The sequence below is a fragment of the Leopardus geoffroyi genome, chromosome A1 (assembly GCF_018350155.1).
Source record: "Leopardus geoffroyi isolate Oge1 chromosome A1, O.geoffroyi_Oge1_pat1.0, whole genome shotgun sequence".
Classification (NCBI taxonomy): domain Eukaryota; kingdom Metazoa; phylum Chordata; class Mammalia; order Carnivora; family Felidae; genus Leopardus; species Leopardus geoffroyi.
The window spans coordinates 126,752,650-126,772,505 of NC_059326.1; the positions used below are offsets into that span (position 1 = coordinate 126,752,650).

General features: G+C 39.6%; 1 protein-coding gene across 2 annotated transcripts in view; it reads left to right on the plus strand.

Moving 5' to 3' along the window:
- Window positions 1-19,856, plus strand: part of RAB3C (RAB3C, member RAS oncogene family) — a 283,731-nt gene that overhangs the window by 218,522 nt on the left and 45,353 nt on the right. The gene's annotated exons all lie outside the window — the stretch shown is intronic.

Consider the following 19,856-nt stretch of genomic DNA (forward strand, 5'->3'; position numbering starts at 1 on the left):
TGCTTTGTTCTTTAGCAAGATTGCTTTGACAATTTGTGACCTTTGTGATTTCATACAATTTTAGTATATTTGTTCTAGTTCTCTGAAAAATGTTGTTGGTATTATGATTGAGATTACATTGAATTTGTAGATTGCTTTGGGTAGTATGGATGTATCAACAGTATTCTTTAAATCCATGAGCATGGAATTTCTTTATATTTATGTCATCCTCAACTTTTTTGTTTTTATCAGTGTTAAACTTTTCAGAGTGCAGCTCTTTTATCTCTGATATAAGTATTGGTAGCCCAGCCTTTTTTTTTTTTTTCTACTTCTATATGCCAGCTTTTTTTTCTCCCTTTTTCCCCATTATTTGACTTTCAGTTTGTACATGTCTTTAGGTCTGAGGTGAGTCTCTTATGAGAGGCATATGGATGGTTCTTGTTTTTTATCCATTCTGCCAGTCTATGTCTTTTGTGGAGCATTTAGGCCATTTACATTTAGAGTAATTATTGATATGTGTGTACTTAATGCCATTTTGTTAATTGTTTTCTGGTTGTTTTTGTGATTTTTGTTTTTGTAGTTTTTCTCCGTTCATCACTTCCTTGTGATTGATGACTTTTAATAGTGTTATGCTTCACTTTATTTTTCTTTGTTTTTTTTTTGTGTGTGTATCTATGGTAGGTTTTTTATTTGTGGTTATTATGAAGTTTATACATAGCTTCGTAAGCATATAATAGTCTATATTAAGTTGATGGTTACTTAAGTTTGCACACATCTTAAAAGAACAATTTTTAACTCCTCCTCTGCATTTTAAGTATATGTTGTCATCTTTTACATATTTTTATTCATAATTGTTTTCCAATTATGTTATTTTCCAACTAAAAAATTCTCTTTAACATTTCTTGTAAGTTCAGTTTAGTAGCAATTAAATCCTCCAAAGTTTGTCTCTCCTTCAGTTGTGATAACCTTTCAGGGTAGAGAATTATTGGTTCTATGATTATTTTTTCCATCCCAGCCCTTTGTTTATATATGGCCTGCAAAGTTTCTACTAACAAAGCAGCTGATAGTGTTATGGGGTTTCCCTTGTGTGTTACTAGTTGCTTCCCTTCTGCTACTTTAAAGTTTTTTCTTTATCTTTAATCTGTTACATTTTTTTTAAATTTTAAGTCACTTCTACACCCAATATGGGGCTCCAACTCAAATCCCAAGATCAAGGGTAACATGCTCCATTGACAGAGCCAACCAGGCACCCCTTTAATATTTTAAATTTTATTATGTGTCATGGTATGGACCTGCTTGGGTTCATCTTGTTTGGAACTTTCTGTACTTCCTGTGCTCGGATGTCTGTTTGCTTCCTCCGGTTATGGAAGTTGTGAACTTTTATGTTTTTCAAATAAGTTCTCTGCTTCTTTGTATCTTCTCCTTCTTAGACTCCTATAATGATCATCTTTGCTTGATGTTTCCAAGATATTCTTTACCCTATCCTCATTTTAAAATACCTTTTTGCTTTTTGCTGTTGAACTTGGGTGCTTTACGTTACTCTGATCACTTTCAGGGGTAAAGTGATCACTGATCCTTTTTTCTACATCCAATAATCTACTATTAATTCTCTCCAGTGTATTTTCATTTCATTTCTTGTATTCTTCAACTCTGGTTGGTTCTTATTTATATTTTGTATCTCTTCAGTGAAGTTTTGAGTTCTGAAAGAACAGTCCACCGGGCATCTTTATGATGATTACTTGAAAATCTCTACCAGGCGCTTTGCTTAGATTGTTTTCATATAGTTCTTTTTCTGAGTTTTTGTCTTACTCTTTTGTTTGGAACGTCTTCCTGTCTGCTCATTTTACCTGATTTCCTGTGTTCGTTTCTAAGAATTAGGTGGAACAGCTACTTCTCCTAAATTTGAAGGACTGGGTCTGTATATGGTCATCCCCTGCCTGTGGGTGACATTGGATAGCTGACTGGAGCTTTGTCTGGGGTGTACTAGGGCACTGCATGCTGGGGCTGCCCTGGCTGGATGGCAAGAGTTAAAGTGGGTGTGAGCTGGGCCAGGATGGCCCTGGGACTGCACATGGAGGGCACCCTGGCAGGGAAGCTAAAGTTAAAGTGGGTGAAAGTTGGGATGTTGTGGGATCTTCAGCATACAGGGTGTCCTGGCAGGATGGATAAAAGTTAAAGGGGCTCTCCAAACAAAGCCACCCTGGTTGGATGGCTACCGCTGAAGTGTGTATGGGCTAGGGCAGTTCTTGAGCTCTCTGCACAGAGGGTGCCCTGCAGGGTAGCTGAAGCTGAGGAGTGTGCAAGCTGAGATGGCATGGAGCTCTTCATACAGAGGTCACCCTTGAGGAGTGACTGGAGCTGAGTTGGGGCTTGGGCTGGGGTGTCCTGGGGTGTTTCACACACAGAGGGTGTCCCAGCAGGGCTGCTAGAGCTAAAGTGGGGTGTGAATTTGGGGGGCCTCAGGTATTCCATAAATGAAGTGCTCTGGCAAGACAGCTGTAGCTGAAGTGGGCACAGGTTTGGATGGTCCTGGGCTCTCCACACAGAGGGCATCCTGGCAGGACAACTGAAGCTGAAATAAGTGTAAGTTGGGATGTCCTGAGGTCCTCAGCATAGGGGGTGTCCCGGCAGGGTGATGAGGCAAGGGTCTGGGTATATACCAGCAAGCCAGCATGTCCTGGTGCACTCTGTGCAGGGGGTACCCTGGTGGCGTGGCTGGAACCGAGATGGGGTACAGGCTGGAGGTCTTGTGTTGCACCACAGAAGGGGTGCCCTGGTGGAAAGGGTTCTGGGGCCTTCCACACAGGAGGCACTTTGACAGGGTTGCTGGATCCAAAGTAGGCAGGAGACAGGAGGTCTTGGAGGACTCTGTTCTAGGACTATACTAGCAAGCCTTCTAGCACTAAAGTGGCTGTCTGCTTGGAGTGCTCTAGGGTACTTTGCACCTATGTCACCTTGGCAAGATCGTTGGAGCTATAGTCAACACTGACCTGGAGTGTCCCAATGTGTGCAGCACTTTGGCCACCATGGTGCGATGGCTGGGCTTGGTGTGGGCTAGGGCCCAGGGCTCGCTGACGTGGCAGGCCGGCTACAGCACCTAGATCCTGCTCCCACTCACGCTGTCAAGGTGGAGGAACTAGGTAGATCCTAGCATTCACCAGTCTCTCTGATGCAGATCATTCTAGCAGCTCCCTCACTTCAGGCAGAGTTCCAGGGCTGGTTCTTGTATGTTCTAATTGCCCGTTTAAACCACAGGTTTTTGCTGTTTTGTTTTGTTTTCCTGTAGCCCAGGGCATCTGGGGCTGGTGTGAGTCAGTGATATTGATGCTCAGTGATGAGACAGGTCCACTATATCATCTCGACCCTGTTCCCATCTGTACTGTCCAGGTGAATGAGGAGCATAAACCAGAGCGCTCACCAGCTCTTCCATCCCAGAGAAAGTTTGAGCAGCTCCTGAACCATTTGGCTGGTTTCTTGATGTTCTAGTTGCTCCTTTAAAGCCTGCCGTGTGTGTGTGTGTGTGTGTGTGTGAGAGAGAGAGAGAGAGAGAGAGAGAGAGAGAGCGAGAGAGAGAGAGAGAGAGAGAGAGAGAGAGATCAAGGGCAGAAGAATCCACACAAGATCTCTCAACTTCCCACTGCAGTTTGCACCTTCAGGAGTGAGGATTCCCGTCCTTATAGTGTCTCTGTCTCTCTTGGTGTTCTCTGTGTGGTTTTTCTCTCTCTTTCTTTCATTCAGAAGCTGTTCAGTTAGCCCTCAGCTCTTCTTCAGGAAGATTTGCTCTCTAAAAAGGTGTAGATTTGGTCATGGAGATGAATTCAGGGTCTTCCTGTCTCCATCTTGGACCAGAACCTATCATTTTTAAAGTTGTGTTTCTACCTTTTTTTTTTTCTTTTCTAAGAAAAAGAGCTTTCAAAAACTAGAGACTTCTTTTTCTTCTGTCCAAGGTCTGCCTCCAAGGAGACTTCAGGAACAAATTCTGCAGTAATATTTTGAAGTCAAAATTACCTTTTCCAGGGACAGCCATAGTTCTCGAGGGATGTCCTTCTAATCTCAGAACAATTTTTGGTTAAAATTAAATATTTCAAACTCAAAAGAAGTCCTTCTACTCCACGGAATTTAATATTCTCTTCCAGTTGTACACAGGGTTCCAGATACACTGAGTACTAACATTCTTTGAGCACATCCCATGCTTGAATTATGCTGGGCTTTTGCCCTCATTCTTCAGAATGCCTTTTCCTCAAGAAGCCAGTGACATTATCTTGTCATAGTAAAGTAAATGCATAAGGGGTAGAGGAAACCCATGACCACCAAATATGGTGCATGGAGTTAGAGATGGCATTACACGTTTGCGAATAGAATTTTTATGAACCCAATTGTTGAAATGCTAAGTCAAAAATCAGGAGAGTTAATTGGGTTGCCAAAACTAATGAAAAAATAGTCCCCTTTGTGGGTAAGTCTAGACATGGTTTTAAAAATAATAGTTGAAAAAAAAAAGCATAGTATAGTGAAGAAAGTATCCACCATATATCAGAAAACAAGTCTTTGAAAAAGCTTTCAGTAATAGTTAAGTCTGAATCCGATACAAATTAAATATGAGTAGCAGCTCTTCAAAGTAATTCTTTCATTTCATTTTAAATTAATTGTTACAAGTCAAAGAAATTAAAAATTTTAAAGAACTTTGGACCACTTAATCTATCAGGATATCAGGATATGATTTGCATTATGGGTTTACTTACTAGATCAGCCTAAAATAATGAGAGAGGGGAAGAATACTTAAGCAATCTGATTGAAAGTTTTACTTGATTTCCTGAGACAAAAATCCAATTTTCCTGTCTTTAATTTCATCTCCAGGCTATTTGTTTTCTCCTTTGGAGTCAAGCAAGAATATTTATTTTTCAACTTCCCTCTATGCACCAGGATGTCAAATTCTCAAGAAATATTATATCATGTTTTGTCATTTTATAATTTATTTGTTTTTCCCAAAGCTAGCTAAAGTTATTTCAAATAGCTCATTTACACACTAGGGTTTTAGAATTTTGGCTAAATTGCTCTTGCTTCACATAGCCTGAATTTTTCTACACTTACTATTTTTTCTTCTTATACATTATTTTTTCTCTGCTTTTTCATTTATTAGATAGTGCCCACTGAATTGTAACTAAACCTGGGATGTAGCCTTCAGTGTTTGCACAGCTGACAAAATACAACCATTTAGCTAAATTTTATCTTTCTAGAGTTGATACATTAGGGTGGGGGAATCTCCAGGTACATTGTTTATTATTTACTATTTATCAATTCCAAATTGTATGTTGCAGTTGAAGCCTTTACAGTAGCTGCATAAGTAAAACAGCCTAGACTTTTTGGCTACAAACATTACCTTGTTTTGTTTCCCGAATGAATAATATTTAAGCATTGACATAGTGTGTCGGTGAGGATTAAGTCCAGAAGATAGACCTTGGACAGGTCGTTCACTAGAGACCATCTCTTTCCATATAACAGTGAGACAACCAGAGATGGTCAACTGCTCAGGTTTCAGGTAGTGTTCCTAAAGGCCACAAGCTGGGGCAGCCACTATCAAGAGCTGGAAATAGAAATGCTTCCAGTCTCCTGATGCTGTCCTCTGGTGGAAACCAGCTGTCAAGGTAGCCTGAGAAACCTTCAGTGTAAGGGGGCAGCCTCCTACCATACAGAGCACTGCATGGGAAGAGCAATAAAAACATAGGATAACAAATGGGCAAATGACTGACATAACTGGAAAATACTGATCAAGAAACAGAAGTGCTTCTATTGATACAGAAATTGTCTGAGTGCTTTGTATGTATGTATTACCTAAGAGGTAATTTGTTGTTTCATTTTGTTTCAATTTAAGGTGGGACGATTACTAGTGAATATGATCTTCTCAAGCGCCGTGTTATTAAGCAATTTCTTCTGAAGCAGGAAACAGAAGGGCAGATGTGGATACTTCAAGAATGGGTGTCAGTATACACATGAGACATACCCTCTTTTAAACTATGCACTGTTCTTACAAATCAGTTGTAGCTTGCCCTGCTCACATGTTTGAATGGTGGACTTCAAGAATTTGCCTACACCAAAATGATGCCACCTTGTCTGCCTACAAGGCATATAGTGTGAATGTGGCTCATTCTGATCATGGAGGGGCATGAGGAGACCAGGATTTAATCCAAGTGTCTGAACTGAGTACATACAGTTAACCACTTCTCCACTGCATGACAGTGTGTATCTACAAAAGTGCTCTTGTTCATGTGTACTGCGGGCAATGGGATCCCTTAGACAATGTGTTTGACATGGATTCTGAAAGACTGAATAAGAATTACTCTGTAATCAGAGGCAAATGGAAGCTGTGGAGTTTGATTTTTACATATTTTTTTAGTTTCCTGAGGCCAGAGTTCTCTCGAATGACAAAACCTCTTTGCTCTGGCTCATTTGGAAAACCGATATTTTATTTTATTTAAAAAAAAAAAAAACTAATGTCTATTTATTTTTGAGAAAGAGAAAGACAGCATGAGCAGGGGAGGAGCAGAAAGAGAGGGAGACACAGAATCTGAATCAGGCTCCAGGCTCTGAGCTGTCAGCACAGAGCCCGATGTGGAGCTCAAACCATGAACTGTGAGAGCATGACCTGAGCTGAAGTCAGATGCTTAACTGACTGAGCCACTCAAGAGCCTCCCCCTAACCCCCCCTCTCAAAAAAAAACCTGTTGTTTTAAAGGGTTGTAGTGTGTGTGTGTGTGTGTGTGTGTGTGTGTGTACGCATGCATGCACACTTGAGATAGATGATTTTTATGACAACCAACAGAACAATATTTCAGAGACATTGAAAGGGAAAATTAAAAAGGGAAATGTGATATTGACTGAAAGCCAATGTGATATGGTTCCTGGTTTTTACAGATCTGTTTTGAAGAACCCAAGACCTAGGGAAGGGACAACAGCCTCAGTTAAGCCCATTGCTTGGCCCTGAGTATAATCTTTCTTTGCCTCCCTGCTTATTCATTTTCTTTCCTTTTCACTCCCCTCCCCATTAAGCTATAAAACTCTTGGGGATAGCCACTTTCCTACAGCCACAACTCTTTTCTTTGATCATACAGGATGGCAGTCTGAGCTCACCTCACAAAAGTGAAACACTGATGGCAGCCTCAAGAGCAGATCCCCCAGACCACCCTCCCTCCACTGCCCCACGCATCACCACCGCCATTTTCAGGCATGGTGCCCCCATACAGCTCCCTGGGCCCCTCATGGTCACCTCCAGTTCTGCAGCCTAGAAACCCCACCCCATTCTAGCACTGAGGACCCTCTTCTTCAGTCTTGTCCCTTTCTCTGACATGGAGGTTAAATCTTACTTTAGACGGAGGAATATTTTCATGACCCATCATTATTTTTTTTAAGTTCCTGACTGGGCCCAATAACAAGAAGTAGAGAGAAGGATTATTAAGAGAAAGCTTAGTAAAGCTTCTTTCCGTTTTTCCTTTATGAGAAACAGGAAAAAAAGAAAAACCTCTTGGAAAACATGGATGTGAATCCGTATTCAGAAAAAAAGAAAAGAGGGAGGTTAGAGAGATGACCAAGGACACAGCCTATGGTCATTAAATAGGGTGGAAACGGTTGTTCAAAGTGAACCTCCACCTGAATACCTTACCCTTCTGAGTCTCTGCTCTCCCTTTCCCTCCATTTCATCCCCTTTGCTTCTGGGACACTTGTCAGAAGCTTTCAAAGTCATGGGCCTTCACCCTGCCCATTTTAATATGAACTTTTCAAGCCAAACTTTATCTCTCTCATGAATGTAGCAGCTTAAGGACAAGGTCTAAGTCCCATTTATTTCTCTCCCTTAAGATGGTGCTGCTCAAAATTTGGTCTAAAGCCCAGCATTAGCATCATTTCGGTGCTTGTTAGAAATTCAGAATCTCAGGGTGCCTGGGTGGCTCATTTAAGCGTCCGACGTCAACTCAGGTTATGAACTCAAGGTTCATGATCCCTGCATCGGGCTCCGTGCTGACAGCTCGGAGTCTGGAGCCTGCTTTGGATTCTCTGTGGGTGTGTGTGTCTCTCTCTGCCCTTCCCCTGCCTGTGCCCTCTCTGTCTCTCTGGCTGAAAAATGAATAAACATTAAAAATAATCTTAAAAAGTAAATGCAGAATCTCACACCCTACCATGGACCTCCCAAACCAGAATATCTAGGCATAGAGTGTAGGAATCTGTTAAAGCAAAGCTTCCAAGTGATTCCGGTGCCTGCTAAAGTCTGAAAAGCATAACGCTCTGATGTAGACCCCACTGTCTTGTTCACAATAGGTGTTTAATAAACTCCTTGATTTGAATGTAGTTGATATATTGCACTATGGAGCCAAACCACAGCTCCCTGAGAGCAGAGACCCTATCTTTTTCACTGCTATGTCCCCAGCTCCTCACATGATGTCTGATGATGCATTTGTTAGCTTAAAAGAGAATTGGATAGTATTTTGTTTTGGCTTTGGTTTCTCTCCCACTTTAACCTTTCTAATTAAAGGTTACAAAACAGCAAAGAAAATTACAGTGAGGACTGTTTAGAGAGTAATTTTGAGATAATACATCAGTGCTGTGTGGGGTCAGGGGATCGGGGAAATAGAGAATAGGAATTAAAGAATACTTACCATGATTAAAATAAAATGCTTAAAAAATACATCAGTTCCATGTGGATAATTAATGACATCAATTTGCCAGTAATAATACCTTCTATTCATATGGCAATCCGGTTTTCAAAACTCTTTGGACATTTTTCTCACTGATCGTTATAAAAATCTGATACAGTATGTTCTCTTAGGAAGAAGCAGAGATTAAAAAAAAACTGAGAGAATAGTTCTGGTCCTCTGAAGTAAGTACAAAAACTGGAACCCAGGACTTGGAATTTCTATTTTCATGGGATGGTTTGCATTCCATTTGCATCATACAGTATCTGAGTGTTTCTGGTAACTTCCCTCACTAAGTCTCCGTGTTAGTTTCTTCATCTATAAAATAGGGAGAATGATAGTATCTATGTTATACTGTCATAGAAATTAAATTACATAAAAATAAATGTAAAGCACTTAGTACATTACCTTGCACAAAATAAGGGTTTAATAAATGAAGCTATTGTTGTATTATCATTTTTATAGTTTTTTTAATATTACAATATTATATTTGTTATTACACTACACTGACTCCCACCAGATTGACCACTGCTCCTTAGGTAGGTTAGCAAGGGACAGGATCTTCTCTGTCTCCGAGGGGGTTCTTTGTTAACTTGAGGGGACATTTATGGCATTCAGTCAGATTCTCATGGCTGGAGTGTTTCTGAGTGTTGCCCTTCCGAGGGTCTCTGCTCATGCTAATTCTTGTAGTCATGAAACCTCATACCCACCAGGAAGGTTGGGTGTAGGCTGTGGTCGTAGTAGTTCCTTCTCTGTCTCAATTTCAGGTTGCCTGGTGATTTGAAACACACGCCTTCCTTGCATCAGCTGTTAAGTTGCTATGGTTAATTTCTTTTAAAAATGAGGTAAATCACAGCTATTACCCAAATATAAAATAGACACGTGTCAAAAATTTTATTTATCTCAGCAACTAATGATGGAACAAGTAAGATATTGCCATGGGTTTAAGAGAGTATTCAGGGGACACGCATGGAGGCACTCAGGAATGCTGAAGCAAATTTACCAATAGTTGCAAAATAGGTTAATAACCAGGGACCAATGATCATTTGCAATCCAGACACAGTTGACTTGCATTTCTATTTCCTATCAGGAAGACTTCATTTATATTATTACCTGTTTTCTACCATCTGCAGAGCTGTAAAAAAGATCAAAGACCATGAAAAACAGATGACCTGGAAAGATGGACTAGACACAGACCCCAGTAATCTTCTTTGCCCACTTCAGAGTCTTTGACAATTTTTCTCTGACAATGATCCCAAAAGAGTGGGCTAGTGATAGAGGAACGAATAGAGGGTATAAGTAGACCCAGTTTTCTTGTTTCCCTGCCTGAAAAGGATGTTTCAGGGTTAGTCTTCAAAGGGGCTACATGGACCTTTCTCATTTTCCTATCTTTATCTCCTGTTAATACCCCCTTCCCCTTTTCCTGCAGCTCCTACTCTAAAAGTCATAGAGACAGGCGGTCCTACTCCTCCTCTTTAGAAGTTTCACTTTCCCCACAGGCAGAATTCCCCCCCCCCCCCCCCACACACACACTCCTGGTCTATCTTAATGTCTTGCAAAACTCAGTGCTCAGGATCTGGCTGAATATGTATGGAGATTGTCTTTTACTCAGACACTGGGGCTATAAAGAGGAAGGAGAAGGTTCTGGTATCTGAGTGAGGGCAGAGCAGATGCTAGATTATTAGTTCAGCTTCCCCTTCAGCAGCTCTGATTACTTAACATTAAGAAGGAAGCCATCTCGTAAAAGACTATGAATTACCCCAAAGAGAACAGACCCTTGTCTAATTTGAGGAAAGGATATTTCTGTTACCATGACTTTGGCCTTGGCTGTTGTGGAAGAATAAAGCCAGGCCCTCGTGAGCAGAGGATCCAGTGAAGGGGGCTCTCTGTTGTCCAGCAGGAGACGCTTGGTGCACTTAGTTGTTGTTTTTCTTTCTTGCATAAAAGAAGAGCTTTGTCCAACAGTTACTACCTCACATAAAGTTTTTAGAAAGGGAATTTTTAATTCTGAAAAATAAAAACAAGATAAGTTGTAAGAGAGGCATGATGGAAACAGGCCCAAAATTGGATTTAGACTAACAACACAGAATCTAATGTATGCTCCAAGGTAGTTCCAGGACCCTACTGGTCAAGACAACTGCTTCTCCAGTTCTTCAAATAAATGCTCGGTATTGGATCTCATCAACAAACAGATTTCCTGCAGAGAGGCAAATGAAACAGATTCTTCAGAACTTCTAGTTCTGCTCATTCCCACAACGATGACACCATATGTATGAAGATTTGGGGCATTTTTGGTTTCCCCAGGAGATATACTATTTTTTTTTTAATTTTTTTTCAACGTTTATTTATTTTTTTGGGACAGAGAGAGACAGAGCATGAACAGGGGAGGGGCAGAGAGAGAGGGAGACACAGAATCGGAAACGGGCTCCAGGCTCTGAGCCATCAGCCCAGAGCCTGACGCGGGGCTCGAACTCACGGACCGCGAGATCGTGACCTGGCTGAAGTCGGACGCTTAACCGACTGTGCCACCCAGGCGCCCCTATTTTTTATTTTTAAAAGATCATCAAATATTTACTGTATGCATTTCTTAGGAGTCTTGTGTTTAGTAAAATGTAGTTACTTCTCTCCCCTGTGGAAGAAGTCAGCATGTTAGAGAAATGCAGGCATGGGGAGCCTTGGAATGTAGATCTATATTGGCCAATAGATAGGTTGTTTCAGTCAACTCTGTCTGCATCTTGAGTCTCCACTTTGTCATCTACAAAATGAAGGAGTTGGATGACAGCCTTCTAAACCAACTCTTTCACCATGTTGAGGTGCTAAGTTACTCTTTGAGGTTGGGGCAAAAAGGAAAACGTGAGCCCTCCAGGCTGGACTGATGGCTGGCCACACAGATGGCTTTTGCAGGCTGTGGAGGGGACAACACTTGCCTCCCCATACCATGGACCCTGCCAGGATATAAAAGGCCAAGCTAAACTCTGCTAGCAGTGTGTCCTAAAAGGAGTGTGGTAGGGCAGAGGCATTGCATATGGTGGTGATTTTTCTCCTGTGCTTTTTAAAATTTTTGCTTATATTTCTGAATTAACTTCTTAGCCATTTTTGCCACTTTCAGTCTATCATTTGTTCATTTATTTGGTCAGTAATTAAAAATTGTTTAAGGGGCACCTGGGTGGCTCAGTCATTTAAACATCTGACTTCAGCTCAGGGCATGATCTCATGGTTCGTGGGTCAAGCCCTGCTTTGGGCTCTGTGCTGACAGCCTGGAGCCTGCTTCAGATTCTGTGTCTCCCTCTCTCTCTACCCCTCCTCCACTCATGCTCTGTCTCTCTCTTTAATTTATTTATTTAAATAATTTAATTTAAATAATTATTGTTTATTTAAAATAAACTTTAAAAAATAAAAAATAAAAACATAAAAATTGTTTAAGAATCTTGTAAGTACCAGACATTATATTAAATGCAGGAGATGTAATGCTGAATAAAACAATTGAGGTCCCTGCCCTTATAGAACCCATACACTAGGGGGAGGATGTAGCAAGTATAAAGGTCATAGTGAGTGAAGTACAGGGTACATGTGGGCCCGCAGAAGGGCCACCTAGTTCACAGGAGTGTGTGTGCTGAGAATGGACCGCTTGACAACCACCGCTTGACACAGAGGCAATAAATGTGAGTTAGACAGGAGCACATGTGATAGCTATAGGTGGATTTCTTACAAAATTAATGAAGCTTAAGTTTAGTGGCATATCAGTAAATGAGATATTTTTTAAAAAGAGGGAAAAAATCGGAGTTAAAGAATTGTTAATTTTCATGATGTAAAATCCATCACAGTGGTCGATGTCAGGGTGCAAACAAGTTAAAGTCAGCAATACCCAAGAGCCCTTAATATTTAACAACAGTGCTTTTGAGCCAGTAGTACGGGCTCCAAACAATGCCTTTTAGTAAGATTTGGGACTCTTACTTGGACAAGCTCCTTCAAAGTGTCTTAGTAGGGATTCCCCCAGTTATAGGGTCTGGTACAAAAATTTATATAAAAGTAGTTTATTCCAGAAATGCAAGAAACAGGTACAGAGAGGTACAGAAAAGAGCTTGGAAAGGGAAGGAAGCCAATAAAATCTGTATTCCTACTGCAATTGGTAAATAGAACTTAATCCTGCCTGAAAACTCTGGGTATCATTGTGACAGCAGCCTGAGGAAGAAGGGAGCTGGGATTTCAGTACACCAACCCCTGTCAGTTCCTGGCTGAGATCTGCTATTTCCCTGTTACATTCGATCTCCCCTGATAGGCAGAGTGTCCTTGCGTTGCTTTGGAGACGATTTTAAAGCAAATTGCTGTAGATATTGGCAGTTGGAAGTCAGCTCGCCAAGTGCAGAAGGGGTATGTTATGGGCAGAGCGCCAACATCATCTGCTCCATATTGCCTTGTACTTAATCTGTATTTGTAATTTGCATTACTTAAATTGGGCCCTCAAATTTTTATTAGTTTTAGGCCTTAAAAAACTCAGAACCACCCATCGCAACAGCTCTTCTTTGTTGAAGAAGGCAGAATATATGGGAAATTCAAAGAAATTAATAAGTCTATGTAAGAACTGGGAGAAAGGAAGATAGTTAGAGGCAAAATGAAAACGGTAGGCCACGCCCTAGGAAGGGTGTTATGGTAAATACAGCTCTTCTAGGTTTGGCTGAGATTTGCTGGCCCCTGCAGAACTCAGCTGGGCTCTCAGCTTGCCATTTCTGGGACAGGCTGACAGAGCAGCCCCATTCCAGGATAGCTCTTTCCAGGATGAAGAGCAAGAGTATCAGAGGACTGAGGGAATCTCACAATGCCTCTGTTGGCTGTGGCTCACCAGTGGCTCATTGTCACATCTCCTCGTGTTCCATTAGCTAAGATAACTCATTTGGCCCAGTCCAAAGCTGATAAGGCAGGAAAATACAATCCACCTACAGGGAAAGAGCTGATGACCCAGTGAGGTAGTAATACAATCTACTATAGAATTTTCACCAAAATGTTAGTGATTATCTGGAGACAGTGATATTTCTGGTAATTTTTATTACTTTAGCTTTTTCTATTATTAGAATCTTTAATAGGAAGATAATAATTTTACCAAAAACAGTAAACCTATGTCTTTTTTACATAATTTATATATATATACAAACAGAAACCAATTAGATAACTTATTGTTGTTTTATATATATAAAACAATATATATTGTTGACAATAAATTGTCAAATTGGTTTCCATACAACACCCAGTGCTCATCCCAACAGGTGCCCTCCTCAATACCCATCACCCACCTTCCCCCCCCCCCCCAGTCCCTATCAACCCTCAGATTGTTCTCCGTTTTTAAGTGTCTCTTATGGTTTGGCTCCCTCCCTCTATAGCTTTTTTTTCCTTCCCCACACAATGAAATACTATGTGGCAAAGAGAAAGAATGAAATATGGCCTTTTGTAGCAACATGGATGGAACTGGAGAGTGTTATTTTAGTGAAATAAATCATACAGAGAAAGACAGATAGCATGTGTTTTCACTCTTATGTGGATCCTGAGAAACTTAACATAAACCTGTGTTTTTAAATAACAAAATAGATGAAATATTGGGAGCATTTATTTGAGGATACTTTTTTAAAGTCTCCTTTTGAAACTCCTTTAGTAAATGAGTTATGTACATCTAAAAATTTAGTCCCTCAACTTTGTAAAACCACCTATCAGCCTTTATAGCATATGTAAATCATTGCATTTTATTATGTTCCTATTGGTTTCCTTACCATTACTCTCTCATTTTAAACTTTCTTTGTATCTTTTTTTTTTTCTTTTATAGTGTTTATTTATTTATTTATTTTTTCAACGTTTATTTATTTTTGGGACAGAGAGAGACAGAGCATGAACGGGGGAGGGGCAGAGAGAGAGGGAGACACAGAATCAGAAACAGGCTCCAGGCTCTGAGCCATCAGCCCAGAGCCTGACGCGGGGCTCGAACTCCCGGACTGGCTGAAGTCGGACGCTTAACCGACTGCACCACCCAGGCGCCCCTATTTATTTATTTTTGAGGGAGAGAGAAGAAGAGCTCAAGCTGGGGAGGGGCAAAGAGGGAGGGAAACACAGAATCCAAAGCAGGCCCCAGGCTCTAAGTTGTCAGCACAGAGCACAACAAGGCCTCAAACCCATGAACCATGAGATCATGACCTGAGCTGAAGTCAGATGCTTAACCCACTGAGCCCCCATGGGTATCTTTGCAAACCACTTGCAAATTCTTTGGGTGTTAGATGGGAAGTAAGGAAACAGATTATTTAAAACATAAAAAGGAAAGCTGTGGGGAGTCATCCCAGTAATTCTCAGCCCCAGTTCCACACACACATCACCTGGAGAGATATTTTTTTAATTCCTAAGATGAAGTCCCTAGAGGTTATGATTCAATCGTTCTGCGTTGGAGTAATTAAAAACAAAAACGAAAACTCTATAAGCATTGAGAAAAATTGAATACATGAATGATTAAATTAGTGAGAAAGTAACAGAAAGGTATCCCTATGTGATGAGCAGTAGTAGGCTGGGAAATTCCCTTACAAATTAGAAGTTGGCTGAGAAGCTATAGAGCTGTAGGGCTCCTGGAGGTTGAAGAGAATAAGGGAAATAGATGCTCCTGGAGGCATACAAGCTTCCAGAATTAAGAATGGGACTGCTGTTAAGATCTGTTCACTGGGTGAGGAAGAACAAATCCTATGCTCTTTGACACCCCACTCTTCCCATATAAAGCTCAAATCATACCCTAGGAGAGAATTGCTTTTTTGCATCACAGAAACATATTTTAAGGACTGTTTTTCAGAACATTGTGACTAGCCAAAGTCCATTCTCTACAACAGCAGGTTGAACTCCTAGGAAATTACTTGCATACCCAAAACAGGGAAGAAGGGGTAATGATTGAGAAAGTTGATTGGTTTGTTTACAGCTCTCCAATCATAAATTATTCCATGCAGAATTCATTCATCTATGTGTAAAATATGAAAAACGTTTCATCATCTTTTGCTTCATAATATGAAACAGAAGCAGAAAATAACATAAACCTTCTCTGTATATGTTTATGGAGGAGATAAAATAGAAAAATATATGGTGTTGTTTTTTTTTTTTTGGCTTTGGTTTTACCTAATAACAGATTTTTTGATAACTGTGATCTAATACTGGTAAGGCTTTCTTAATTGCCATTTGTAGAGTAACCATGGTGACAAGCATATTGCTTCTGATTCCATTAACCTTGTTGAGATTAACCATAAATCCCAAAGGATCTTTTTCAGTGACTCAGAAATAAATCATCTTTTCACATGTATGTTATTTGGTGATAGCCACGTTCTTTAAATGTGTCTCTAACCAACAAAGAAATAAGACAGCCTCTAATGAGGTGATTAAAAATCCATCTCCCAAATAAAAAACTTTACAAAATACAGCAAATGACCAAAAAAGTAAACACATGAAAATTACATGTAAAGAAGGATTTATTCAACAAATGTGTGTCATATTCCAGCAGACATACAAGAGGAAGACCATTTTATCCCAGTTAGAAATTTACTTATGTATGACCTCGACCTCTGGAATGGAGACAAAATTTGATATACTTTAATTAAAAAGATTTGCAATTATTTAGAATATAGAAATCAGAAAGGATGAGTTGGAGCTGCATTTGGGAAGAGGGACAGCTGGTTGCCTAACCTAGGACTAATAATGTATTGTATTTGTAGAGTTGTTTACAACTTTGAAAGGATGACCCCACCCTACCTAAAACCACATTTGTCCTGCAGCAGCCACAGAGAATGAGTACAAAATGTGTTAGGCTCATTTTATAGATGAAGATATTGAGACTAAAGAATGCAGAATGGTTTCCCCAGACTCAGTTAGTATTAGAGCTTTCTTTTAAATTGGTTGAACAAATTGGTAGGATTCTGACTTGGGAGACATGGAAGTTGGATTAAAATCCCAACATTCTTCTGACCTTAATTCATATTATGTCTTGATGAAATAAGTGCAAGTCAGGGTCTTTCTTAACTCATGGGGCTTATACTTCATCTGCAAATTTTCTTCAGTTAAGGGAGTACTTGGAGCTCATTTCAACGTTTGTCTTCATACATAAATACCAAGAAAACAATGGCATTTTATAGAATCTAAGATACACAATTTTTGTATGTTAACATCTTTGAAATTGGAATATGTCTTATAATCAGTGGCTTCTTACAGTCACTGTGCAACAGTAGCAAAGATGAATTTCATTGCCTGAACATGTGCTAACTTAGTCATAGCTGCTTTTATTGTCATTACCTCAAGTGAGTAGCAGAAAGGGCTATAAATTTAATGTGAATGCTCATGTTGGAGAAATGACCATCATTTCATTTTTTCTTGAAAAGCAACAAGCTACAGGACTTAAGAAGGAAAGTTAACAACAAACAGTTGGGTTCATTGACTTTAGTATTGAGATAGTTATAGAATGATTATTATGTACTAAGGAAAGCAACTGAAGATCTGAAAATTGCTAAAATCCTCAGAATACATAAAAGAAATTTCAGAGCAATAAGAAGCTGATGTGAAGGAGAAATGTGTCTAGCAAGACTATTGTGAAAGCATTGTGTCATAGTTTCATTGCTGCTTAGTTTTGTTCTTGGCCATCCATCAAATCTTCATTGTATAATTCATAGCACCTTGAATTCTATGATATGTGGTAATTCATAAATCAATCCGCATGATTCTGATCCCTTCTAGCTGGTGACTGGACTTTGCCTAAAGCTACTCTGTTGGTGGTAGACATCATCAGTAAGTCCACAGTAGTCAAACCAAAGCCACATGTTGGGTATTTGCACCCCTGATTCCAATGATAAGATTAACCAGTTCTGATGGCAAATAAATCTTCTGTTCATCAGAGTACAAATACCCCAGACCATAATTTTAATTGGTTAAAAAAAAGAAAATGGTTTCTATCAGCTATTGAAGGTTTTTAGATAAAGATTTTAAATAATTTCCTAGTAACTAAAAAAAAGAAATAAATAAATAACATTATTCCCTTGACAATTTAGGACATTGGGGAGGTTACACTAAAATATTAGTAAAAAAGGGAAGGGGAATGGTTTTGATACAATTATGGCTATGAATACGTTTTTACAAATAGGGAGTGGTCAATGTTGTGTATGCATAAATGTATAGCTTGTCACAGTAGCCTAAGACCCCATGGGTTATTAAATCAGCAGAGATGAGACACTCATACATGTTGAATGATAGAAGTACACATTCCATCAACATGGCTTCAGAGTACAAATCAGCCAAGTTGTTTCTTCTTCACCTTCACAAAGGTATGCTGGTTAAGTTTATGCAAACAGGGTTGCAGAGTATGTTTGCCCAGGTTAGGAGTGCTAAATTTCTTCAAGTGAGCATTTGTCCCCTGTAAACTCAGAAAGCCATATCCTTTATATCCTAGCCTCAACCCCGTCCTTACCAAAAGACACTCTCCTGTGACTCCCCTATCACTAACCTCATTCTGGTTATTTGATTTCTAGCTATGTGCCAGGATAACTTTCTCTATTTGGTTCCTAACTGTATGCCAGGATAACCTTGTCTGCTCATATAAGGGCTCTCTCCCTTGAGCCTTTCCAGGCATAGCCAAGACCAAGCCTTGACCAATAAGACCTATATGAGTGGAGGGATAACTTAAAAAATACTTGAGGAAATCCAATTAGATTTGAGTTACTTTGAAAGAACCTTTGGAATTTTTTTGTAAAACTGTGTTAGCCCTTGAAATTTCGTGTGTGTTCATATATAGCATGCATTTTTACTCCTTAATTTACTATGACTTTACCATTTTTCATAGACCACAAACGTAAGTTGAGGTGAGAGAAAATTAGAGTTTTGAATGCTTGCTTTTATTTTCCCAGTTTATAGATGCATGCTGAATCTCCTGTTGCTAGCAGGGAATTGATTATTAATTTAGGTATCACTATTAGAAAGGTCATGTCTCCAGATTTTTCTGATAAAATATACTTAACTTCTGAGACGTTCACATGGGACACAGCCATTTTAATCTCATTTGAAAACTTGTACTTGGTTCAGGGGAATGCTCTGAAATAAAACAGTATCTGCCTTGTAGCTCTAATCATTATTCTCATAAGGGAGAAATAGTGATCACATCTCACTGGAAGACGACCTGCTAGAGTTTACTATTTGCTTTTACTCTCTTTACAAGTTGAGAACAGACTGTCACATTTCCTATTTAATAATCCTGCAAGACTTGACAGTTGCTAAGCAGAAACATTTCTAAGCTTTTCTTTTTGATATTTTACTTTCTTTTAAACTTCTTTTAAACTTTCATCGTTTGTTTTTCAGTGTTTTAGTATCTCTTTCCTGACCACCCACTGAGTGCTAGGTCTTTTCCACATATCTTAGATTGTTGTTCTCAAGTAAAAACATGACCAGCAGAAAGGGAGGAGTAAAGAACGTGGCTTCCTTTCATCTTTTTCTCTAAAATGACAACAAGCACACAAGAATTTCACTTCTCAAAATAAGTAGCATAGTTACATGTTTAAGAGCATAGGCTTAAAAGCTATACTAACCTGGTTTTGATTTCCTCATCTGACACTTGACTAGCTGGCTGTTCTTGGGATAATCTCAGTGGTAAAATGGAGAGGATAATAATATCCCTCTGATTCTGAGGATTAAATTCATGTCACCTATCTGACCTATTTAGGACTATACCTGCAAATATGAACTATCACAATTCTATCTCAATTTCAAAATCAGAAGTTGGCTGTGTTCATCATGATCCATACTAGAAACTTATTCAGAATTCTGGATATCCTGCTTATAACTTAAACTACCAGCCCATTATATTGTAATTTTTATATTAACCTGGAATTTTTCTCTGTAAAATGTAAAGAATGAGTATATTAGTTGTTAGGATCCACTTTTAAAAATTAACATTATCGGGGCACCTGATTGACTCAGTAGACTGAGCATCTGACTTCAGCTCAGGTCACCATCTCACAGCTCCTGAGTTTGAGCCCTGTGTCTGTCTCTGTGCTGACCACTCAGCCTGGAGCCTACTTCGGATTCTGTGTCTCCATCTCTCTCTGCCCCTCCCACACTCACACTCTGTCTCTCTCTCTCTCAAAAATAAATAAACATTAAAAAAATTTTTTTAAGATTTAGAAATTAACATTATCCCCATATTTCCTAGGCCCTA